The sequence below is a fragment of the Lissotriton vulgaris genome, chromosome 6 (assembly GCF_964263255.1).
Source record: "Lissotriton vulgaris chromosome 6, aLisVul1.2, whole genome shotgun sequence".
Lineage (NCBI taxonomy): Eukaryota > Metazoa > Chordata > Amphibia > Caudata > Salamandridae > Lissotriton > Lissotriton vulgaris.
In genome coordinates this window covers 230,988,888-231,015,184 of record NC_141694.1, presented here as the reverse complement: position 1 = coordinate 231,015,184, position 26,297 = coordinate 230,988,888, and the positions used below count along the sequence as shown (strand labels likewise).

Genomic DNA, 26,297 nt, shown 5'->3' with positions numbered 1-26,297 from the left:
ACAGAGATCTGGGCCTAAATCCATTGTGTTTTTTGCTCCCCGTGCCATTCCAGTTTGAACCCAGGCATATGCAAATCAGTCTTGACCCTTTGCTCATTTATTTTATTTATTTACTTGAGTTTTATATAGCGCTGGCTAGACCCGGAGGTATCGGAGCGCTTTACATGAGGAGAGTTATGTAGATTACAAATTACACATTGTTACAGTTACAGATATACAGTGTTCGAGGCATGTGGGCTGCTGAATTCATATCTGTGCATAGATCGCCGCCTAGTGTTGGGTCCGGATGATTGCACATTGTTGTCCTGGAAGAGTCTTCGAAGTATCACGAGATAGGTGGCTCCTCCCCTGGACTACAGTGCGCATGGGCATCGCCTCCATCCCCAGATTGTTTTTTACCGCCATTGGGTTCGGATGTGTGTCGGTTCCCTCTGTCGGAACCGATAGTTGTTAACTCACTTAAATCGAGACCAAAAGGTCTTTAGGCTTGGCGCCGGTATCGTTTTCGTTCGGGTTTACTGTTTTCTCCAGCTCCGAACTCTCGCTGCCCTTCCGCGTGCTCTCGGCGCGGACGGGCCCACTCGACGCTCCAGCCATGGAACGGACTCCGTTTAAACGGTGCCCGGTCTGCAACGCGAAGTACTCGCACCTCGACGTGCACCCAGTGTGCAACACCTGTCTGTCGCCGGACCACAACGAGGCCAGGTGCATGGCCTGCTCGAAGTTCCGGTGCAAGAAGACCCTCAAGATTCGTCGGGCTGCGAGACTCCAGGCCAACCTGTCTGCGCCCCCGCCGGACAACATCTTCGAGGAAGACGTCGGAGACGACTATGTCCAGCAGGTTTCGGACTCTGGTCCTGCGTCCGAGGGGGAGGCCTACGACGCAGGGGACGAGGAGTTTGACGAAGCCGACGACGAGGTAGGGGACGACGATACGGCCTTTGCCACTGTGGGGGATAGCTCTGAGGACGAGCACCCGCGGACTGACTCAGGGGTCGAACCCCTTCCTGCGGCCCAGGTCGAGGGATCGCCTTCGGGCCTTACCCAAGACCCTGTTACAAGTCCAGCAGCCCCGCCTACGAGCCCGGCCACGGACATTTTGGAGGTGCCACTCACTTTTTCAAAAACGAAAGTGAAGCCTTCGGGTTCAACAGCTCCGGGTTCGAAACCGAAAGTGAAAGCCGTACAGAAGGCTCTGGAGGCGTCAAAACCTAAGAAATCCAAAATGACCGACATGGACAGTCCAGCCAAGATGGCCGACCCGAAGGCATCTGGGTCGGTGCCGAAAGCAAGGTCGTCCGACGCGGCTGCGTCGGCGCCGAAGATGGTCGCGGTCGACGACCCGAAGAAGGCTTCAAAGAAGCGTCAAGGCGATCCCAAGGCTCAGGCTTCCCCGGCCCCGGCCGCCGGAGCCAAGGAGGGTACCGCGTCGACTCCGAAGACACTGCCTCTCGCCGACACGACTCCAAAATCAGGGAAATCAAGCGATGCGGTCGCTCCCTCTCCAGCCCTCTCGAAGAAGGTCCAGGAGTCCCTACAGCGGATTCGGAAGGTCGCAGAGCTTCCCGACCCCGAAGCTGGCGGGTCGAAGCCCGCGCAGAAGCCGTCGAAGGCACAAGCGCCTATCCGCTTCACCCTGCCGCCGAAGTCGACGCCGAAGGCCTTCGCTCCGAAGCAGGTGGCTGGGGTGCCCTCGAAGGAGGTGTCGACGCCCAAAGCGTCTCCGGTGGTGGCTAAACCTCGGCTCCAACCACTCGCGGAGGAAGAACGTCGTGAAGTCATCATCGACGCCAATACTGGGAAACTGTCCCTCCTCAAGAGAAAAATCCCCACGGAGCCGGTGCTAGAACACTTTCGCATTCCTCTAAAAAATAAAAGGGACTCTGCGGGTGCTTCAGCGCCTCCGGCGCCGGCATCCCCAATTGACCTGCCGCGTTCCCCAACTCGCTCCACCGCGGGGGATGACGACGAGGAAGAGGTCGAGTACAACTATCCGGCGTACTCGGATCCGGAGGAGGAACATGTACCTTGGTCTGCCGGAGGCGACCCCGAGGACCCGCAGTCTGGTCAGGAACCACATCTCTTTGCGCCAAAGACTTCGCCAACGGAGGACTCTGCTGCCTTCAACGCGCTAATCGAGAGAGCTGCAGCCAACCACGATGTAGAGCTGCACTCCGATCCTGTGGATGTAGACTTTTTGTTTGACACTTTCTCTGTGGCCGAGAAGTCAATCAAAACTCTGCCAATGCTCAAGGGAGTGCTCAAGCACGCGCAGGAGGTCTTCAAGGAGCCCACTCGGGCACGTGTTATCAATCCACGCATTGATAAAAAATATAAGGCAGCGCCCTCGGATCCAACATATATCAAGGGACACTTGCCACTAGACTCTTTGGTCGTTTCCAACGCTCGCAAGAGGGCGAACTCACAGACAACTGGTGACGCTCCTCCCCCAGACAAAGAGTCGAAAATATTTGAGGCCTCAGGGAAGCGGATTGCTGCACAGGCAGCTAACATTTGGCGCATCTCGAACACTCAGGCCCTACTCGCACGCTACGATAGGGCTCATTATGACACCCTAGAGGCACTACTGCAGCACTTGCCTGACCAGTACAAGGAGGCAGGGGAGATGTTAATTCAAGAGGGCAAGCTCATCACAAATGCTTCCATTAAATGTGCGCTAGATGTGGCTGATACGGCATCCAGGGCGATCAACACTAGTGTGTTGCTCAGAAGGCATGCATGGCTTAGGATTTCAGGGTTTAAACCTGATATACAAACGACCATCCTGAACCAGACGGTTAATCCTGACCATTTGTTCGGCCTTGAGGTGGATGCGACGCTTGAGAAAATGAAAAAAGATACAGACACAGCTAAGTCTATGGGGGCCCTTCAATCTCAGCAGTTTCGGGGTGGCTCCTTTCGCCGCTCCAATACCAGAGGCACCTCAAGGGGTCAGGCATCGCAATCCACTCAGTACTACAAAGGCAATACCCAAACCTCATACACCAACAAGGGTAGAGGTGGCTACAGAGGCAACAACATCAAAGGCAGGGGACGTGGAAACAACAGCTCCAGGTCCACCGCCGCCAACAAGCAGTGACGCCTTGTCACTGCCCCCCGACCACACAACACCGGTCGGGGGGAGACTCCAGCAGTTCCTGCCCACGTGGAGATCCATCACCACGGACAGGTGGGTCAAGTCTCTTATCCAGTACGGTTACTGTCTGGAACTTACCTCCACTCCACCGAACATACCTCCAAGAAGCCGTCCTATGTCTGGCGAGCACTTGCTCTTGTTGCAGCAGGAAGTTCAGGTCATGCTGCAAAAAGGCGCAATAGAGCTCGTCCCACTGCAGGAAAGGGGTACAGGAGTTTACTCTCTGTACTTTCTGATCCCCAAAAAGGACGGTTCCCTGCGGCCCATTCTGGACCTCAGGCCCCTCAACTGGTACATTCTCTCGGAGCATTTCCATATGCTCACGCTGCAGCAGGTGCTCCCTCTGCTTCAACAGGGGGACTTCCTGGCTACGTTGGATCTGAAAGACGCTTACTTTCACATCCCCCTGCATCCTTCACACAGGAAGTATCTCAGATTCACGATCCAGAATCCGCACTACCAGTTCAGGGTTCTGCCGTTCGGAGTCACCACAGCGCCAAGGGTCTTTACGAAGTGCCTGGCGACTGTGGCGGCGCATCTGCGACGCCAGAACGTCCACATCTACCCTTACCTGGACGACTGGCTCATTCAAGCAAAAACAGAACAACAGTGCGCCGACCACGTGTCCCGCACCATTCATCTCCTGCACGATCTGGGATTCTCTCTGAACTACCCGAAATCCCATCTCCAGCCCGCCCATGTACGACAGTATCTGGGCGCGACAATAAACACTCTGGCAGCCACTGCGCAGCCAAATTCAGTGAGAATCGCCAGTATCCAAGCACTGATCCAACGATTCAGACCTCAACACTCGCTTCCAGCGAAGGTGTTCATGCAGTTGATAGGCATGATGGCCTCCTGCATCTCCATTGTCCCGCACGCGAGGCTACATATGCGTCCGCTTCAGGAGTGCCTGGCACGTCAGTGGACTCAGGCTCATGGGCAACTGACAGACCTAGTGTTGGTGAGCGGTCGGGCATACAGCTCTCTGCATTGGTGGAATCCACAAAACCTTTGCAAGGGCCGACCATTCCAGGAGCCTGTGCCGCAGATTATCCTGACAACGGACGCTTCTCTCCAGGGATGGGGAGCGCATGTCCTCCACTACACGGTGCAGGGACTATGGACACTACAGCAAAGGAAGATGCACATCAATGTGTTGGAACTGATGGCAATCTTCATGGCCTTAAAGGCGTTCAAAGTACATCTGTGCAACAAGGTCGTGTTGATCCGGACAGACAACATGACAGCCATGTACTACATTCAGAAGCAGGGAGGCACACACTCTCCGCAGCTGTCTCATCTGGCTCAGAGCATGTGGAAGTGGGCCATTCAGAGGAACATCTTCCTCATGGCAGAGCATCTCCCGGGCAAGGACAACCAGATGGCGGACCTGCTCAGCAGGCACAGCCATCAAATGCACGAGTGGGAGATACATCCATCAGTACTCCAACCGTACTTCCAAAGGTGGGGTCATCCAGAGATAGACCTGTTCGCCACAAAGGAGAACGCAAAATGCCAAAGCTTTGCCGCCAGATTCCCACACCCGCAATCACAGGGCAATGCGATGTGGATGAACTGGTCAGGCAGATTTGCGTACGCTTTTCCCCCAGCACCTCTGATACCGCTGGTGGCACGCAAGCTCAGGCAGCACTCGATGACTCTCATCCTGGTTGCTCCGACGTGGGCTCGCCAACCATGGTACACCACGTTTCTAGAACTGTCCGTGGTACCGCATCAAAGGCTTCATCTCACTCCCAGCCTTCTGACGCAGAGCCATGGCGACATTCAGCACCCAGATCCGCAACAGCTCAACCTGGCGATCTGGCTCCTGAAGTCCTAGAGTTTGGCTACCTCAATCTTCCCCCCGATTGTATGAACATCATTCGGGAGGCAAGGAAGCCCACTACTAGAGCTTGTTATGCGGCTAAATGGAAGAGGTTTGTCATTTACTGTGTTAACCACAATATTGACCCGCTGGATGCTTCCATTCAAAACATCATTTGTTACCTGTTCCACCTGTATCAATGCAATTTGGCGTACTCTTCCATCCGCATTCACCTGTCTGCTATGGCAGCATACCTTCAAAACAGGCAACACCTGTCACTTTTTAGGGTTCCTGCTATCAAGGCTTTTCTGGAAGGACTCAAAAGAGTCATTCCGCCAAGGACCCCACCAGCTCCAGAGTGGAACCTCAATGTGGTTCTTACTAGACTGATGGGTCCTCCCTTCGAGCCACTGCACTCTTGTGAGTTACAGTTTCTGACTTGGAAGGTTGCTTTCTTAGTAGCAATTACGTCGCTACGGAGGGTTAGCGAGCTGCAGGCGCTCACCATCCAAGAACCTTTCTTCCAAGTACATGCTAACAGGGTTGTGCTCCGCACTAACCCTAAATTCTTACCCAAGGTTGTCTCTCAATTCCATATGAACCAGACAATTGAGTTGCCGGTGTTTTTCCAAAACCCAGAGACGCTGGCGGAGCGGATGCTCCACACCCTTGATGTTAAGAGAGCCTTGATGTACTATGTAGACAGGACCAAAGATTTTCGCAAAACCAAGCAGCTTTTTGTTGCTTTTGCCACACACCACAAGGGAAACGCTATCTCCAAAGCTGGGATCGCTAGGTGGATCGTGAAATGCATTCAGATCTGTTACGCTAAAGCTAAGCGCACTCTCACTATCCCACCGAGGGCCCATTCCACCAGGAAGTTGGGGGCCTCTATGGCTTTCCTAGGTAACATTCCCTTAGAAGATATCTGTAGAGCAGCCACATGGTCTACCACACATACTTTCACTAAACACTACTGTGTAGACGTGCATTCCAAACAGCAGGCAGCTGTTGGTCAGGCTGTTCTCAAAACACTTTTTCAGACTGCTGCAGCTGGCACGGGCGGCCGCCGCTAATGGAGGGACTGCTATGTATTCTATGCACAGATATGAATTCAGCAGCCCAAATGCCTCGAACTGCAAATGCTACTTACCAGTATGCATCTGTTCTTGGCATGTAGGGCTGCTGACATTCATATCGCCCACCCTCCTCCCCGGCACCTGTAGCAGCTGCAGTATTCATTCATATGTATATTTATATGCTCTAGCATGGTCATCACTCACATACTTCACTCCATCTCTGCCAATGGCTAAAAACAATCTGGGGATGGAGGCGACGCCCATGCGCACTGTAGTCCAGGGGAGGAGCCACCTATCTCGTGATACTTCGAAGACTCTTCCAGGACAACAATGTGCAATCATCCGGACCCAACACTAGGCGGCGATCTATGCACAGATATGAATGTCAGCAGCCCTACATGCCAAGAACAGATGCATACTGGTAAGTAGCATTTGCAAAACATAACAACTCAACTAATAATAAAAGGCCTTGTATGTAAGAAACATCCAAAACAAAGAAAATGCAATCACATTTAATTTTAATGTTATCTTTTACCTGTGTAACTTAAAGCCAATTTTTTTTAAATTGGCAGTGACAACCGTCAGTGAGCCCGAGCACTTGATCTATTTGAGCTCCTGTGAGATCTTGTATTTGACGGATGGAGAGCGTTCTTAATAGTCATAAATTTGGCACAATATCTCATACCTCCTTTAAAAATCTTATTGGGGTTATCAACTGACCCTCAGCGGAACTGAGCGAATTATTTACTTATACCTCATATTTAATCAACCCATAATCAAATATATTTTGCCAAGTTCCCAACATTCCATTTACCTCGATTTGAATTTACTGTATTAGTTTAAATCAAAAATGTGGAATATATCAATATAGGTAATTTGAAGGAAGAATAAATAGAGTCTAATCTCCTTAACTTTATATTTATGTCAACGGTCCAGCCCGAAATGCCAGGCCAGGTCCTCCCTGGACAGGAACCATGCATGCTAGGGCCGGTTTCGGGGTTTCACCCCTCATCAGTCAGGATAGCTTGACTTCAGTGGCATGAAGAGCATGGCACCCAAGTCTGTGCATACCCGTCCTACTCGGTGACAAATGCAAAAAGAACAATTGATGGACAGAATACAAAGAAATGTCCTACATTTACCCCAGTACAGAGATCTGGGCATAAATTAATTGTTTTTTTTCTCAACATGCCATTCCAGTTTGAACCCAGCCATATGCAAATCAGTTTTGACCCTGTACCTAATGGGAACAGTCGAGCCCCAACTGCCAGGCCAGGTCCTCCCTGGACTGGAACTAAGCATCATAGGACCGGTTTCGGGGTTTGACCCCTCATCAGCCAGGATAGCTTGAAATCCAGTGGCACAGTGAGCCTCGGACCCACGTCTGGGTATACCCGTCCCACTGGGGTGACCAGTGCAAAAGGAACAATCGATGGACAGAATGCAGAACAATGTCATGCATTCACCCCAGTACAGAGATCTGGGATTCCATGGCAGGCACTTTCAGCAACATGAGGCACTTGAGAGATTTACACTTGGTTGAAACTTCTTACAGTGATCATAAGTTTGTTTAGCTGGATCTGGACCACTCCAGACTCTGGTTAAATCTGCCTTACTTTTGCCTTTACTCTGATCCTTTGCCCAATTGATGCCCCCCCACCCACCCCATACAAATGCTTTGACATTTTTTGGGCGCTGCCACCCTGTAAATCAAAGGGACACCGAATAAAAGCAAAATATATAAACATAGCAATGCTTGGGGGAAATGCATTTTAGCAAATCAAATAACACAACCGTGCATACGTTGTGTACCACATAAAACATAGCGTTTTATGGCATATAAAATGAACAATTATTTTCCAAACGATTGATGCGGAGTTGGATGACAAAGGGCTATAAAATTGTCAGAGGATGGCACAGTAGCGACATAAATATTGCAGAAAAATAATCTTATAAATCTTCAACTGGAGGACACAGTAAAAAATATTGAGTCAAAATAATTCCATCTCCATAAAACTAGCCATAAAAATGGTGGAGTTTGCAATTCATAATAACGTGAAGAAGTTATTGCATGCCAACTCAGCATTCAATAACATAATCAGGAGCCTTCTCATAATGCGACAAGCAAATAAACAATTAAATTGCGACATTGAACAAGTTTGCCCCAGGAGAAAGGCTGGCTTTATGACAAAGAAATACAGGTTATGTGAAAGAAGCACGCATGGTTAAACCACGCGTGCCTCTACCACTCAGTCCAAGCCATAAATGCATCTTAACCACACATTCCTGTACCAGGCATGCCATAACCACTCAATTTTGTGGTAAAGCTATGAATGATAAAGGGGCATGTGAGGTTAAGGTCACCACTACCCTCACTCCCCACTCCTGCGCTGTTCCTAAAACCCTAACCCTTTACTAACACTGCCACAACACCCCCCACGCTGACTTTACCCATTACCCTCCCACTCCCCCAAGACCGAATACCCTGACCTTTACATCCACTACCCCACCACCCCCGCGCTGTCCCTTAAACTACCCCAACCCCTTCCACTGCCCTGAAACCTACCCGACACCCACAGCCCCAAAAACTACCCTGACTACCCATTCCCCTCCCACTGCCCTAAGGCCTAAAACCCTGCCCCTTTACTTACATTACCCACAACCCCCCACTCCTGTGCGGTCCCTTAAACTACCCAACCCCTTCCACTGACCTGAAACCACCTCGATCCCCCAAGCCCTAAAAAGCCCTTAACCATGCAAATACGTGGTTTAGGCATATGCGTGTTAAGCCAAGCGTGGTTGTGCTTGTGTAGGTGGAACATACGTGGTTAGGATGGCGGTATTCCGACTGTTCCACAGAAATTCACTCTTCACACAATCCATACCGTAGGAAAACAGGTCTATTTAGTCCGCCTAAAATTCATTAAAAAAAATCACAAAACTATTGACCACGCAGGTAATTTCTAGTTAAAGATCTGTTATGAAGCCATTGGACAAATATCTGGATGATCTTTACTAAACGTTTGTAGCTGTAAATAAAACTTATATTTGATCAGCCTGTAGTCTAAAATTAAAGGGTGCAGCTATGTGAACTTCCCTGGTTCCTAATCCGGCCCTCTTTGTATCATCTTTGAGGAACTTTGGAGACACTATATTCATGATCGACAAAGGGACTACAGAATAAAAGTAGGCAATTCTCAGGCCAAGTCCATTATTTTGACATTCACAATGGGCTCTGGTACTTTTGACCTCCACTTTCTTGGCCACCATTTGCATTCGTTAAGCATCATTTTATACACACTCTTCAGGATGCCAAAAACAAAAAACTTCTTCCGTGGTGGTTGTGAGAGACGACTCTTCTAGTCGAACAGAGAAATCAACGTGTGTTCATTTTCTTTGAGTGAGGAAAAAAATGCTGTTAAGGTGATTCTCACTGGATCAAATCAAGGCTTCTGTAGGATCACTTTCTGACATTTTTTTTTTATTTTCAGTCGGATTGTCGTGTCCCAGTGCCATGACCCGTCAGATTAGTATTTTCCGAATAACAAATTCAAACACTAATCCTGTTATTGTACCACTTTTCGTATCAGAGAAACATTGAATCTAATCCTCTTATGTTACACTGACAGGCACTATGTAACAGTGTTAGGGAAAGAGCACGTTTCATGGTTGTAACTGGTGCTCTTGCATAGATGAACCAACAACACCAAACTATATTCTTCTTTATGTATTTCTGACTGAAGTTGTTGCTGGTATTCGTACTTTGTTGCTTTAAGAATTGTAATTGTGGAATAATATAGGATTTATGATTGCGCAGCCTGAGTGTGTGATTTAAAGCTGTTAAGTCACCCAGCAGCACTAGCTGCTCCCTACTGCTTAACCATTGTGTACACTTTCCAGGCAATTGGCACCCTCTCCATCCAAGGTAATATGTAAACAATTCAGTAATCCCTGTGTTCCTACACAGCAAAATCAAAAAAATGATGAAACCCCTACATACTCAATCAACTGACCGTTCACCTCCACAAAACAAAACTAACCCCCCCCCCCTCCCCAGACTACCAGATACCAAAAATTGTGAAAAGGTTTCCATAACATTCTCTGCATGGCTGTTTCACAAAACATTTGGCTCATCACAATTTCTCTTTTCAGGAGTAGGTGATCATGTTGTTTTGAGACGTTTGTCTTTGTCCTGAAGAAGGTGTTTGTAGAAATTGTGAAGTGCCGAAAGGTTTGTAGAGAATGTCTTGAAATTAATGTCTAGTACAATATAATGAAACATGAAATAAACATTTGATTACATGAAAGTGCATATCACAGTTTGTCTTGTATATTTGTCATTTTAATAGCGTTACTCTAGGTCTTTTTTCTGTTCGTCAAATTTGGGATCTTTTTACTGTCAATTGTCCCAAATTATGACAATCATTATTGTTCCCCTTGCCATCCAATTCTAATTCAGTGCTTGAAAGATGCATGCTTACATTCTTTTCAAGAACACCTTATGTTGGTCTCGTTGCTCAAATGATACACAGCAGATGTGTTTTGTCATTTGATATGCTAATAACACCTTCACCAATTTTATCATTTGTCCTAAGCATTAACCGTTCCATTGAGGCTGTTGTGCAAGACATTTATACTTTCAAATACGGCAGACATTATCTGGTACATCAACTATTTTGATCACTGAAATTCATCCGTGCTATCTTTGGTTTATTTTAAACACCTTTTATTCATTGAGTGTACTGTTTTTTCTTTTATCCCCCCTCACTGCTTCCCTGGGTAAGCCTCAAGTTTCGCCCGTATCCCGAATTGTGAACTAATAAAAACTAACGTTGTCAGAACATTAGAGGAGAGACATACAAACTTACAAAGCCCTCATATCTTAATTGACTTACAGCCAGATTCATGAAGCTAATTTGCGATCGCAATAGCTGCGAATTCACAATTGCGATCGCAAATTGAGTAAAAGCTATTCATGAAAGTGAAAATCTCAAAAGTGCGTAATCGCTAAATAAAAATAGCGAATTTGCAAATAAAATCGCAGAATCCTGAAACCTGCCAATTTGCGAATCGGAAATAGCGAGAAACCAAGGATTCTGCTAATTCATTTGCGAAGTCGCTAAATAATCGCTATTGCCATTCATGAAAAATCGCAGATTGCGAAAAACACGAAAATCGCTATTAGCGACGCGCAATTTAAGGAGAACTCAAACCAGGTGGTAAGCAGAAAAATAAATAAATAAATAATTTTGATTAAAGTTAACTGCATACAGGTGCTGGCCTGACCAAACACACTCAAGGACATGCAGCTGGAGACTGAGGACTCTCACAATGCCAGGACTCTACATGGTGGTCAGGCGGCGTAGGCTGCAGCGAGCAGCACAGAACAGGCATAGGATCCAGAAGCGGATATTCCGGCAGCGGGTCACCCTTCTGGGCCAAACTAGGGAGCAAATCCATGCCAAGTACCAGCTAAGTGGCCCAATGATCATTAAGCTGATCCAGGACCTAGACCCCCTGCTGCAGCATCCAACCAGGAGAACCAATGCCGTCCCCACCCATGTACAGGTATTGTGCAGCTTGCACCTACTGGCCTCCGGAAGCTTCCAGGGGATAGTTGCTGTCGCTGGGGGCATATCCCAGCCCACCATGTCCCGCTGCCTCAGTAGTTTTCTGAATGCAATGCTGACCCGGCTACACCACTACATTTCATTCCCAACCACCCAACAGGACTTAAATGACACCAAGCTGAAATTCTACAACATTGCACATTTTCCGCATGTAATTGGATGCATTGACTGTACCCATGTCCACATCTGCCCACCAGCACAAACGGAATACATGTACTGCAACCGCAAGTCCTACCACTCCCTCAATATCCAGATGGTGTGCAACGCCAAGAATATCATCACGTACATAGTGGCACAATATCCGGGCAGCACACATGACTCCTTCATCTTCTGGCACAGCGGCATTCACACACGACTGGCAAGGGGAGACTTTGGCGAAGGACACCTACTGGGTAAGTACACATGTCCCCAAATACTACACTTTGATCATGTATCTGCGCAGAATAGGCACTCACCCTGTGCTCATTACCCGCAGGTGACAGCGCCTACGGTCTACTTGAGTACCTCCTCACCCCATACCTCAACCCAGCCACACCACAGCAATGGCGTTACAATGCTGCACACATACGGACAAGAAATTGCATAAAGAGGACATTTGGCCTATTGAAGAGCCGTTTCCGCATACTGCACAAGACTGGTGGGGCCATCAAATACACACCTGAGGTCTGCTGCCGCATCGTGGCCGTGTGTGCAATACTCCACAACATTGCTACCAAGCGCAGGATACCAGTGGAGATATCTGGCAGTGAGTCTGAAGGTGACAACCGGCCACCTCCACATGTACGTCATGCACGCGGAGAAGATCCTGCGGAAGGACACAGGCGCCGCAACCACATCACTACGAACTGTTTCTAGTGCACACATTCCTCTATCACAACACTGCACCCATGCATGACGAATGTAATAATGACATGAGTGTGTATCAAGTTTGACCATTCATCTTTATTGTTAAATCACAATAAATTGGCCTTTAAGTATTCAATTGTCTGATGGAGAGAGTATTGCTCCATACCTCCCCATGCTGGGGTAGGGGGTTTGCAGGGGTTGACTGCATGGCCTCCCTCTGAGTGTCAGAGTCCTCACGGACGGTGACGACGAGACGCCCCAAGTCGTCTCTCCGCATCCTGAGGGACGGTGTTGGCCCTACTTGCTGATGTTGGCCTGCTGCGGCGACGTGCAGGCAACGGTGGCAAGGATGCGCTGCTATTGGTCGACGCAGCCTCACTTGCGTCGTCAGCCCCCTCTGCTTCTTCATGGGCAGTGGCCTGTCTGCGGAGCACTGCTGCGGTGAGTAGGTTTAGTGACCTGGCCACATCCTGGCAACACTGCACCATCTGGGCCTGCATGGCGAGTGACCTTCATGCCAGCTGAGATGTAGCATTACCAACTACATGGTTTGACCTAGTGTAGGCCGATAGGCGGGCCAGTAGTTGGCGGTGGCGTCGACGGGTCATGTCCTGCTGGGATACAAGCAGCAGGTTGTTTTCTCGCACTGCAGCGGTCATCTGGGCTATGTGTTGGCCGTTTGCCTGCATCTGTGTGAGCATTGCTGCCATGTGGCGCTCCTGTGTGCGATGCACCGCCAGCATGCGGTGTTCGAAGACCATGCCTAGATCGGGTGTTTCAAGTGCCCTGGCGGTGCCTGCTGGGCCCTGGCGCTGCTGGCGCCTCAGTGCGCTGGTGTGTGACCTGGCACCAGGTGTGCGCCTCGTCTGCCTCCGAGGCGCTGGTGGTGGAACCTGTACCACTGCTGTGGCTGTTTGCTGGGGGGTTGGCTGCACAGCTGTGGCTGCAGGGGTGGCCCTGTCCGCATGGGGTGGTGGTGGTGGTGTTGGTGGTGGTGGGTGCACTGCTGGTGGCTGTGATGGACCGGGTCGTTGAGAGGACTGGCCCTCACCCTCCGTGTCCTCCTGGCTCTCGGCGATGTGCAGCGCCTCGCTGTCCGTGCTGGCTTGCTCACCTGCACCTGTAATGTGAAAGGGTGCATGATTAAAGTTATGTATCTTGCGCAGGCAATGTTGATACATGCATGCAGCCTTGCTTTCCCTGACTGGCTTTTGGATCGACTTTGCATTGAGTGCTCTGGCAGTGTTGGGCTAACTGCGGGTACATGATTACACTACAACTTCCACAATGCAATGGGGCTTTTTTGGTGAGCATGGGCTGCATTGTTGGGGATGTCATGTTGCTAGCTCAGGACTTAAGGGCATTGTTAGGGGACTGGGTCGCAGTCGCATGGCACTTACCTTCAGGTTGTTGGCTGGGTCGAGATGAGTCCAGCTGAAGGACCCCCACGCAGGCTTCTGGCGCAATGGAGTCCTCAATCAGGTCCTCCAATGGGGTGTTCGGTGTGACTACAGGTTCCCCTCCACCGGTGGCCAGTCGCTCCCCAAGCCTCTCAGCAATCCGCTCCTTGGAACGTCCTCTCAGGTCGTACCAGCGCTTTTTTATGTCGTCAATGGAGCGCTGGGTCACACCGACAGAATTGACCTTTGCGCGGATGCGCTGCCAGATCCTGCGCTTCTCTGCCTCTGGCACCCTCCGGGAGTCTTTTCCAAAGAGCCTGGCATGGTCCTTGCAGACCCCCTCAATTAGGTGCTCCAATTCGGATTCTGAAAACTTTATTTTCCTCTTCCTCTCCTGCCCACTGCTCCCTGCTGCATCCTGGGACATCTTTGGATACTTTTTTTCAGGCTGGGGTGCTGCAAAGTGTTGGTTTTGGTGCTCCTCAGTTTCCTGCTGCCACTCCCTGGCTCTGTGTTCTGTTTGTGGGTGTGGTGAGCCTACTTCCTGGTTGTTTGTCATCAGTGGGCTCGAAATGCGACTTCCCATTTTTACTATCTCGCAGTTAGCGAGATCGCAATTTGCAATATCGCTATTTGCGATATTGCAATTTCGGCTTAGGAAATTGCCGATTCTGCGATTATTTTGCGATTGTGGCAAGATCGAAATCGCCAATTGCGCTCTATTGCGAATCGCTTTTTTTCCGCGCATTTGTCCATGAATTCCAGTCTGCGATTCTCAAATAGCGATTTGCAAATTCTAATCTCAGAATGGTAGCTTCATGAATCTGGCTGATAGGCCCACACCATGGGGTAGTCATTGAGCCACCACCAACAGGCTCCTGCCCATGACCTTATACTACTTCTATGTCTTTATGCTCTTACCAAAGCTACTGCGATGTACCTGAGCTAATATGACCCAAGTGTTTTTAAAACAAATTCTCAAGATAAACAGTTTAAAAAAACTTGAAATTAACATAATTTGGTTCTCTCTCTTCTTTGTATATAGCTTTCCCTTAAAGCTGTGGATGATTGAGGAATAGCACAAATCTTTCCAGCTAAAGAAGCCATTGGCTTCCTCGTACACGGTGCTGACCGCCTCTATTTTAGTACTTGACGATCAAATCATTGTCTGTAATGGTGACAGGGTGGCAGCAGTCTCATTACTGCTTCAGACTGCGCTGGGCTGGTCACTTGCACACCGAATAGAATGTTGCTCTTCAGTTCCTCTCGGCCCTGGTTTGGTGTACTTGTAATGCACTCATCACCCTGCTTCTCCTACTATAGATCAGCAGGCCCAAAAACATTTCTTCATTTTCCTACCAAATTAGCGTTGTTTTCAGGACAAAATTTAACAAAGAACTAGAAATGCAAATTTTCATTACTTCTGGTTTCACAAAGATGCTGTAGTCATGTTGTCACAATGCTGAGTGGAGAATCCTGTCCCTGTGGTTCTTCATGGTTCACCTTTACCTCCTTTTATCCTAGTGCAGTGACCTATGGGATACAGGTTTATAATCGCCACCAAGTTGCTGGTTCTTAGAGCAGAGTCATCATACCTCATTCTCCTTCTCCAATGTCCTCACTGTTTTTTTCTCACTGGTATCCTTTCCATCTACATATCTTTTTTACTTAGGGGTCCATATATTGGACTTTCTTTAGTGCTGTGGACACAGAACCAGCATGTATGGTAATAGTAGTTTGGTAGACGTGTGGTCCTCTGATTCGTCTATGCAATTAAGGAGTATTGTACTTTTATGGGGTGAAAGCAAAGGGTACTTGTTTATAACTGTTTTTTTTCACACAACTCACAATGATGTAACGCGGCATGCAAGTGGAATGGTCTTAAGGTCTATAATACTTCTTTTCCAGGACAAACCTATACCACACAAGGTTCCTTGCATCTCTGTCAAGGTGGTCCAAAACACACTGGTACCCTACAGAGACACACCATCTTGCTGTATCTTACATAGAGCCCTTCTTTACAAATCTGGGAATTAAATGTGCACAATTTCGCTGACTGACTGCATTACCATTTCTTTTTTCGTGGGGAACAATGGTTTCCAAACTTGCTGACTGATTCTGCATTAGCACAGCTCAGGCCAGGTTATCCCGCTGGGTTTACAAACGTGGAGAAGAATCGTTTACAAATCTTTCCAACTGATTCTGCAGTAGCACTTTTAAATTGCGATATAGAGACATCACTTATAAATACAGGGATAAACTGTATACAACCCAGCCGACTGACTTTGTACCAACACTTTTCACGACATGTTAACCCGCAAGGGGAGAGCCTGATCTTTTGATGACACTTTTTCCCAAAGCCATTCGGCTCCCTTTGAAGGCGGTTAACTATTATGCTGTTTTTTTTGCACTAATGTGGGATGAACTGTTTATAATCTTTCAACCGCACTAGCATTACTCTTGTCGAGAGTAACAATTCTGCTGATTGATACTATACTAGCACTTTCCAAGTGATGTTAATCTGTAAGGGGAGAGCTCGTTTTTTAATGGCTTTTTAGCTTTTTAATATTCGAATATATTTTAAAAATCATTGACTCGTGTAAGCGCTTACCTGGGCCAGAACGCCCCGCCTCTATAAATGCAGTTTACGCAGCTTAATTTCTTCTCAAAATTTGAAATATGGTGGGCCAAGGCCATTTGGACGCCCCCAGTAGGGGTAACTATCATGTTCATTTATTTATTTATTTTTAACGTTTTATATAGCGCGAACAAGATCTTCGCAGATATCAGAGCGCTTTACATAGAAGGGTACATGAGGGAACATAGTCAAACAAGTAAATCAATAGATCACACAGTACAAATAGTACAAATAAGTGACTGCAAAGCCAATCATGTGAATAATAAGACAACTCAAACAAATACGTAAAGGTGTCAAACATGTAGTACAGATCGGTGCTGGGTGTCAATAGGGTTCGAGATAGTAGTTCAAGTGTAATTAGCCATGAGGATAGCTTTTACTTCTTTTTTAAAGAGTGTAGTGGAGGAGATGAGCCTGGTTTCGGGAGTGAGTGAGTTCCAAATCCTAGGCGCCATTCCTGAGAAGGAGCGCTTGTATGTTTTTTCCTTCCGGAATCTTCGAGGTTTCAGCAGAAGATTGTTTGTGCCTCTCGTGTTTCTAATTCCCCCAGAGATTTTCAATTTCTGAGCGAGGTAGCCGGGTGAGTTTAGGTGTACCGCCTTGTGTGTCATGCAGGCGATTTTCAGATGTATTCTGGCTTCAAAAGGCAGCCAATTCAGGGATTTCAAGTCAGGGGTAATGTGGGAGTGCTTTTTTGACCCAGTGATGAGTCTCGCTGCAGCATTTAGAGAAGCTTTTAGTGGTGCGGTTGTAGTTAGGGGGAGTCCGCAGAGGGCGGTGCTGCCGTATTCAATTCGTGGGATGACTAGAGCTTGTACTGCGGTTTGGAAGTCTTTGGCTGAGAGGAAGGGTTTAAGTTTCCTCAGAGTATTGATCTGGAAGTTCGCTCCCTTTGTTGCCTTGCTGATATGTTGCTGCATGTTGAGATTGGTGTCGAGTGTTATGCCTAAAGATTTTGCTGAGTCCACGATGGTGGGTTGGACATTGAGTGCGGTTAGGAGTTTAAGCCAATGTTGAGTGGTGGATATCTTCGCTGGAGGTGAGATCAGGAGGAACTCTGTTTTCAGGGCATTGAGTTTGAGGTGATTATCGGCAAGCCAGGATTGGGTGCATCTGATCGTTGAGTTCAGGAGCAGGATGTCATTGGGTGATTGTAATTTGAGGTAAAGTTGGGTGTCATCGGCGTACATGTGAAAGTGTACATTGGATGCTTTTAGCAAGGTGGTGAGAGGTTCCATGACTAGGTTGAACAAAGTTGGGGATAGAGAGGATCCTTGGGGGACGCCTAGCGTTACAGGTATTGGCGAGGACATCAGGTTGTTGCTCTTGAATTTCTGCGACCTGTTGTGAAGAAAGGAAGTGAACCACTTGAGGACAGTTCCAGATAAGCCCATTCTTGTGTTTAGTAGTTCTAGCAGATTCTCATGTTTAACGGTGTCGAATGCTGAGGAGAGATCAAGAAGGATGAGGAGGCAGGTGTCGTTTTGGTCTAGCATTTGAAGTGCGTCGTCAATTATGTGAGTCATAGCAGTTTCTGTGCTGTGTCCTGCTCGGAAGCCTGACTGGTGAGGGTTGAGGAGATCGAATTGCTCAATGTGTTTAGTCAATTGTAGTTGTGCACATTTTTCCAGCAGTTTGGCAAGAGTGGGGATATTGGTGATGGGACGGTAATTGTTGAGATCAGAGGGGTCGGCTGTAGGTTTCTTTAGTAGAGGTGTGACCTGACCAACTTTGAGGGAGTCAGGTATGTTTCCCTGTTGGAGAGAGCTGTTGATAATTTTAGTCCAGAGAGGGAGAAGCAAAGGGGTAAAGTCTTTTACTGCGAAGGCAGGGAGGGGGTCCGTGAGGTGATTGGATGGTTTCAGGGTGCTGAGCAGTTTGCCAATTTCTTCTTCCGAGTATGTGCTGAAGGTTGACCATGTAGCATTGTTTTTAGGTTCAGTGGGTGCTAGGCATTGGGGTTTGGAGTAGAGGCTTGCGTCAATGAGGAGATCGCTTTTTATTTTGTCAGTTTTTTGGATAAAGAAAGCAGCAAAGTCTTCACAGGAGGGTGCCTCACGCCCAGTGTTGAGTGGTTGTGGTTGCTCCTTGGATTGTGACTTGATTAGCTCAAACAGTTTTCTCGGGCGGTTTTTTGCTTGGTCGAGTTGGAGGCTGAAGAAGTCCGATTTTGAGCGTTTTATTTTCCTGAAGTAGGCGTTTCTCTTTTTCTTCAGATCTTTTAGGTGCATTGCGGAGGGAGCAGATCTCCAGGTCCGTTGTGCCATTCGCATGTCTCGTCTATCCTCGTTGAGACTCCCGTCGTACCATGGTTTGGAAATTTTAGTAGAGACTCTTTTTAGCTGCATAGGTGCAGCCTCATTAATTATAGAGGTCATAGCGTTCAGATAGTGGTCAGTCAGAGTTTGGACGTCCATGGCGCCTGTAGGTGGGAGTAGGAGATTGCAACTGTTAGGGGGCAAAGAGCCTGGGTTGAGCTTTTTCGAGTCTCTTTTCCAGACTTTGGGCTTGGAGATTTGAGCATGGTTGACTTTGACTTTTTCATTGATAAAGAATGTGATAATATGATGATCTGACCAGTCACAGGGTTGGATGGATTTGAGTTGGATAGAGTCCTCTTTGGAGAGGATCAGGTCGAGGGTAGAACCTTTCTCGTGGGTCGGGCTGTTGCATATTTGGGTGAGGTTAAGGGCATCGAGGACATTTTTAAGACTGTTTACCACCGCGTCGTTGCTGTCATTCCAGTGGAGGTTGAAGTCACCAAGGTATATTTGGGTGAGCTGCCATCCGGAATTGGTTGAGATCATATCCATGATTTGTTGGGAAAAGGTGAGGTTGACCCTGGGTGGGTGGTAAATGCTGTGAAGAGAGCATATCGGTTTGCCCTCACTAATAATGTCAAGGCCGATGTATTCCCAGGATGTTGGGGATGGTAGGGGTGTGGAATTGACTTTCTGAACAGAGAGGTTGTTCCTGTAGATGCATGCGATTCCACCCCCTATTTGGCCTGTTCTGTCGAGCCTGATAATGTGGTAGTTGGGAGGAACCAGAATGTCCATTATGGGTGTCGAAGATTCAGTTAGCCACGTTTCAGTCAGGATAATTAGGTCAAGGTCCCGCGATAAGATGAGTTCAGCAATGGCTGCGGAATGTTTCGTGGCCGATCTGCAGTTGAGAAGAGTGCATTTGAGACGGGGTGTGTAGAGGGTGTTAGATGGTTCTAGCGAGAGAGGGACTTTTCTAAGGTTATTGGGGATGGAGAATCTGTTGTTTAGTGTGGGTGGTCTAAGGGGATTTGGGTGTATCGTGGGAATGCTGCGGTGTGGGGTGGTTGTGTGAATTTGGGGGGCTGGGTCATAGGAGCGGAGAAGGGTGAGTGTGTCGAGGTCAGAAGATGAGTTGTGGGTGCGGCGAGGGCGGTTGTTGCGATTAAGAGCTGGGATTGAGGTCAGATTGGGGGATAGCTGAGTGCGAGAGTTAGTCGGAGGGGTGGGGGACAAGTTGGGCGGGGAGGTGTAGATGCGTGAGGGGTTGCAGGGGCGATGCGGTGGACGAGGGCAGTTGCTGCGCCTATGAGCAGGGATTGACGCCTGGTGTGGGGCGTGATGAGGGTGGGAGTCCGCCGGCGGCGTAGGGGACAAGTTGGGAGGGGAGGTGGAGGTGGGTGGGGGGTGTATGGGGTGTGTGGAGAGTATTTCTTTGATGGCGTGTATGTCTTCTTTGATCTGAGTGAGGGTGGCCATGATGTATTCCATCGTAGGGTAGGTGGTGGGGGTGGGGGTGGCAGTCAGGGGTGAATGGCTGACCAGGGAATTTGTGTGCAGGTGGGAGAGAGGGCTGGTGTTCGAGCAGGTCTGCGTTGTGTTGGTGTGCGGGATGGAGTTAGGGAGGCGGGAGGTTTTGGGCGGGAGGGGTGTGGATGAGGTAGGGAGGAGGTTGGTGTTATGGGTGAGGGCATTGGTGGTAGGCGGGGGGGTCAAGGTGTAGGCTGGGAGACTGATAGCCGTGGTGGGGGTGTAGGGAGGGTAATGGGGGCTGAGAGTAGGAGGGGAAGTGGGATTGGAGATGGTCCTGTTGAGGGGAGGGGGAGTTAAATTAAGAGAGGGGGTATGTTCTGCGAAGTTGGTTAGAGGGTAATGAGGACTGAGAATGGGGGGAGATATAGGGGGGGAATTGTGCGTGTTATTCTGGTGCTGGACTAAGTTAGGTGTGTTATGGGTGGGAGCTGTGCTGTCTGCGGCGAGCGGGGTGTTAATGCCCGCTGTAGGTGTGATAGGAGTGTTGAAGGTATGTGTGGAGATCCGCGAGTTGGTAGAAGGGGCGGGGGAGAGAGCGGTGTATGAGGGGGAGCGATCTGTGTCTGTGATTGAGTGCTGAATTGGGATAGTGGGGTTGTGGGTAGGGGATGGGAGGTCCGGTGTGGTAGGTGTGTCCCTGATTGAAGAGTATGTAGCTGCGAGGTCATGGTTGGTGGGACTGGGGGAGATATGGGTGTTTGTCCGTGAATTGGAGAGACTGTGTATTTTTACACAGAGTTGCTGTTTACAAATGTGACAGGCGGTATTAGAATCGAGTCCGCTGATTATGCACGGGCACTTTTGCACACTAAGACAATCGGCAAGGGGAGAGGCTGATCACAAGTGTGCTTTTGGACCGTTTTTTTTACTTGTACGTTTGATCTAGTTAATTAGTCATTGATTCTACAGGTGTGCAGTTATCATTTCAAGTGTACCCATGTTAAAATATTTAGTACATATATTAAAAACAGTTTTTGATTTTTTTACCTAAACGCTCGTTTGATTGGTGAGTTGTGGCCAGTTTCATCTTCCTCTATTCATTCTTGCAGTTTAGACTTCGTCTTTTTTGTGCTGACACTAAACAGAATTTTGAGAGGAATTTGTTTGTGTTGCTCCTGAAGGGATATTGTGTACAGGGCCAGTTTTTTCTTTATCTCTTTCCTCTCTCTTTATTCCACTACCAGGGAAGGGTTAAGAGTTATGAGAGGAATCAAAGTGAAAAGGTGTTACAAAGAAGAATGATACATAGGCTGAGTGATGTAGAACAGGATAGTGGATTTATTCATAAGATTACTTCCTTGTTAGTTGGCTACAGGAAACAAGTTGGATCCATATTAGGCCCCACCAGGAGCAGCCTCATTGCTGCTCAGCCCATCCATTCCAACTGACTCTCTCTCCCACAAAAACACTTCAAACATTCAGATGACATCACCATTGGCTGAGCAGCAAGGCTGAGGACATCAGTAGGGAGGATGCACTAATCAAGTAATAGATTACAACACATCCCCCCTCTATAATGATTATATAATAATTAAGGTATGCAAGTTCATAGCACACACTTACGACATGTTTTAACAGATATTGATAGTATGCAAGATGAAACGCACACACTACACATGTCCCACAAATTCATAAGAATCACGTGCCCAATCCCACTTAGAAGAGATAGATAAAGGACAAGAAAAAAGTTCCATTCTCTAAAACGGTGAACACACACCCACCTTAACTCACACTCGGGTAAAAGTAACACACAACCACCAAATGGTGGTAAACAAAAGAAGCTTCGCAAAAAGGAGTCTTCTCACATGTGCACCCATAACGCACAGTCCAACACCTCACACGAGACAACAACCATTCAGAGGGTATCACCAAAACCGGTAAGTCAGAGAAGCTTCAAAAGAAGGAGTCTTTTCACGTGCGCACCCGCAACGCACAGTCCAAGCATCTCACACGAGGCAACAACCTCTCACAGGGTATCATCAAAACCAGGAAGTCAGAGAAGCCTCATAAGAAGGGGTCTTCTCACGTGCGCACCCACAAAACACAGTTCAAGCCCCTCACACAAGTCAAAACCTACTCAAACGCGAACACCAACATGACCAGGGACACTCCCTCTATTCCACACATATTCAAAACAAGGACAAAACACTCACCCCCCCTCTCGTAGGAGATTGCATAGTAGGAAAACAGAGCAAACACAATAACATGCAAAAATATCGAGCACGTGCTCCCAAGAACAACCAAAATGTCCCCTATTGCCACCAGTGAGCGAAATCTCACTCAAGACGACCGTTGCGAACACCTTGAGAAAGTCCTTACTGACAAAACTTCCCTCCACAGAGTAGGAACCAGAATCTTGCCTTGGACGGATAGCAACAGGGACCACAGGTTTATTGAAGAAAAGAATAGCTGTGCTCCCTACTCACAAAGACCGCTCATTTTCAATGCAAGCTGCATTTAACCACGTTGCTCATTTTCCAATAAGAGTTCACTACTTTATTTCTCTTCCTCATTACGGAAACAGCGTTATTGACCTGAAGTCACCATTCCGATTCCAGTTGTGGTTGACAACGTGAAAGGAATGTAGGCAGGAACCTAGGTAATGCAGACCCGCTTATCCTAAAATGGCGGTACGCTGCGTGAAGAGTGCCGGGTGGCTCACCGCACGTTCTTACTGCAGAGCGTCCTTTGGAGATTGGAAACCAAGATGTCACAGACGACGCCGACAAGCAAGTTCAACAATTGTGTCAGAAAGTGTTGCGCGTGCAGGAGCTTGCTCCTGGTAACTGCCCCCATCAACTCAAAACGATACGGTAGAAAGCACTATTTTCATATTACATATTTTCATTTTGATCCGCAAATGTCACAGACAATCGCAAATAGCTGGGCAAATTTTGTTGCCACACACTGTGCATAACTGTGACAGATTTAGTCCGGGGCTCGATCTTTGCCCCCGATCAACAGCTTTAACGGTCTGGTCACACTGAGGTAGTTTAACAGCAACTCAGATAACAACAGGGCTCTTCATATGCCCCCCGATCGCCGAATATCACCCCCCAGATGCTGTGCTCGAGTCTCTGGCTCCCTTCTTTAGTTATGCCATTGTAAACAATAAAGATTACTTACAGTTCAAAAGATCTTGCTGCTAGTAGTATGAAGGTAAAATTATCCTCAGACGCCGAGGTTGTAGGCTGTCCTGGTAGCAGGAAATTGATATCCAGGTCACAGACAATGCAGGTTACAGCAAATTACAGCAGGCCAATACAGGGACAATGCAGCAGGAACTGGCTGGCACCTTGAGTTGTGGGCGACCGATTACAGGGACACTGGTGGGACTTGGGTGGGGGTGCCAGTTTGCTTGAGATACGCAGCTTTCACTCATAAAAGAAATTCTTTTACCTTCGAGTCCTTAAAGTCTCCACCTTAATCCATGCGTAGGTTCTTCCAGATCATTGCCAGTGTTACAAAGAAGAATGATACATAAGCAGAGTGATGTAGAACAGGATAGTGGATTTATTCATAAGATTACTTCCTTGTTGGTTGGTTACAGGAAACAAGTTAGATCCATACTAGGCCCCACCAGGAGCAGCCTCATTACTGCTCAGCCCATCCATTCCAACTGACTCTCTCTCGCACAAAAAACACTTCAAACATTCCGATGACATCACCATTGGCTGAGCAGCAAGGCAGAGGGCATCAATAGGGAGGATGCTCTAATCAAGTAATAGATTACAACAAAAGAGCCCTCCTCTTTATTTCTGCTCAGTTTCCAATCAGAAAGTTTGGGGAACTGGGCTATCCCGAATTTCAAACATATTTCAGAGTAAGACTAGGGTCTCTGCAGGCTTAACAAGTTTGTTAGGATTTGGCAACAGTGCAAAGAAATTCGTTTAATAACGTACAAACCTTCAAATAACAATATTTTTTTATATAGCATTTTGTACCTTAGATCTACCATTTGTAAGCACTGCAAGTAGCGTATATTACTGGCTTCAAAGTCATGGCACTCAATTTATCAATGTTCAGGAGGATGGAAGGCGGAGTCTGCCTTGCCGAGGTTTAACCTCGTGAGCTGCTGTTCACCACTTTGTTCAGGGATCAAAAGTTGATCACATTTAGATAGTCCTCTGGCTTCGTAAAACAAGGATTAGGATATACCAAAGATTCCCCCACTTGATATATAAATTTACACTCACTCGGTTCTACCACAGAATCTCTTAGTTAGTCTTCTGCTAGAAACACCTTTTAATATGGCAAAATTCATGTATCTTCCTGGTGGAACCACCTGAATGCAACACTGTTGACCTGATTATTTTGCCGGAACAAAGTGTTTGTACATGTGGACAAGCTAAGCATGCATTTATTGTATTACTGCAGGGAATGCGATTGGCACACTATTTCTTCATAGTAGCCCTGTAGTAAATCAAAGTAGCAATTTGCACATGTTTTGAGTGCCTGGAATAATCAGTGCCTCCGCTATGATTACAATCCATGTGGAATCGCAAATATTGCAGAACTATAGTCCAGACATGATCAAACATCACAGAACTGAGAACTGAGTTCTGAATACGGACTATTTTCCTATGGGCTATTTGTCAGTGCGTAAATAGTGCATATGGGAAAATTAAAACAAAGCTGATTCGCAAGAGTAAATTCCATATCCTGATTCACAAAATGGTGACTGGTACAATATTACTCTAGTAATTTCCTCCTCAGAATATGTAAAATCTAGTTTTCTGTATTTGTTAAATCTAGGAGGCAGGGATGAAAAGTTGGAGTTGCCAGGTGATTCTGAAAAATGGGTGAACACCTACAAACTTGCTGTAGATTCCCAGAGAAAGACTAGAGATTCTTTGAAAAAAACAGAAACTTACTCCACAGAGTAAGAGTAACCTTAAAGCATATTTATCTCCATAAGAGAGCTGTATGACCTGGCCCTAAGTGTTTACCTTTTTATTTTATGTAAAGCATTCCATGGATTTGGAGAAAAGTATTTCTTCATCTATTAAATATTGTTAATCCATCACCATCGTTTTGTTGTGGACACTGTTCTTTCCCTATGTTCAATTCTATATAGGGGAACATCTAAGAGCCTGGAATCTTGATAAAATAATACGAAGAGGTAGGATAACATATTGCACAGTTATGAAGAGCATTATGGGATGTATACGTTTTCCAATCTATAATCAAATGTATGGGTCTATAATGAACTCAATTGAACATTTCCATTACTGTTTCTTTGGTACTTGGCCTCAGAGTATTTATGTGCTGCACCTGTTTAAAAAAGTAAAGTAAAGAAAAAACAGGATGGAGAGGAAATGCTTCTTTCATTAGCATTTCCTGCTAAGTATGTTAATGTGGTTCAGCTGGGTGCGCATTATCACACAGTCATTGACCTTCACATTATTATGTGATTAAAGCAATTTAAATAATTGCTGCAGTAAAATTAGTCTGTTTAGCATAACTATGAAGAGCTTATTTCTTCGTTAAAATGCTCTGAGCTCTTTTAGACTTAGTGGGTGAGTGCTAAATTTTAATTTGCTGGTTTATGTCACGATCTGAAGTAGAGTTAAAAAAGTTACTAATTTGTGCAAGAAAATGTGTGTGTTTCCTTGTCTGTAGCAGGGCGTTACAAAGAGTGCTACAAATCAATTTAATAATGATTCAGTGAGGCAGAACTGTGTTTGGCACACTGCAATAAACATTGTTTATTAAAGGTGCCCTCACTCAGTAATATAAATAGTTTAAGGAAAGAAGGGTAAACGAAGAAAGAGAACAACATATTTCAGGAAACAGTGAGGACACCCTAATCTATTTGAATACAAGGAGTAGGATTTCTTAGATCCATACAAGTGATCAAACCTATACAAAGTTTCCGAACCTGGTAATTTTAGGGACATGAAACACTTAAGACAGCCGCCT

At 47.2% G+C, this 26,297-nt stretch overlaps 1 protein-coding gene across 1 annotated transcript in view; it reads left to right on the top strand.

Annotated features, from left to right (window-relative positions):
* Positions 1–26,297, top strand: part of KLHL29 (kelch like family member 29) — a 729,019-nt gene that overhangs the window by 64,263 nt on the left and 638,459 nt on the right. The gene's annotated exons all lie outside the window — the stretch shown is intronic.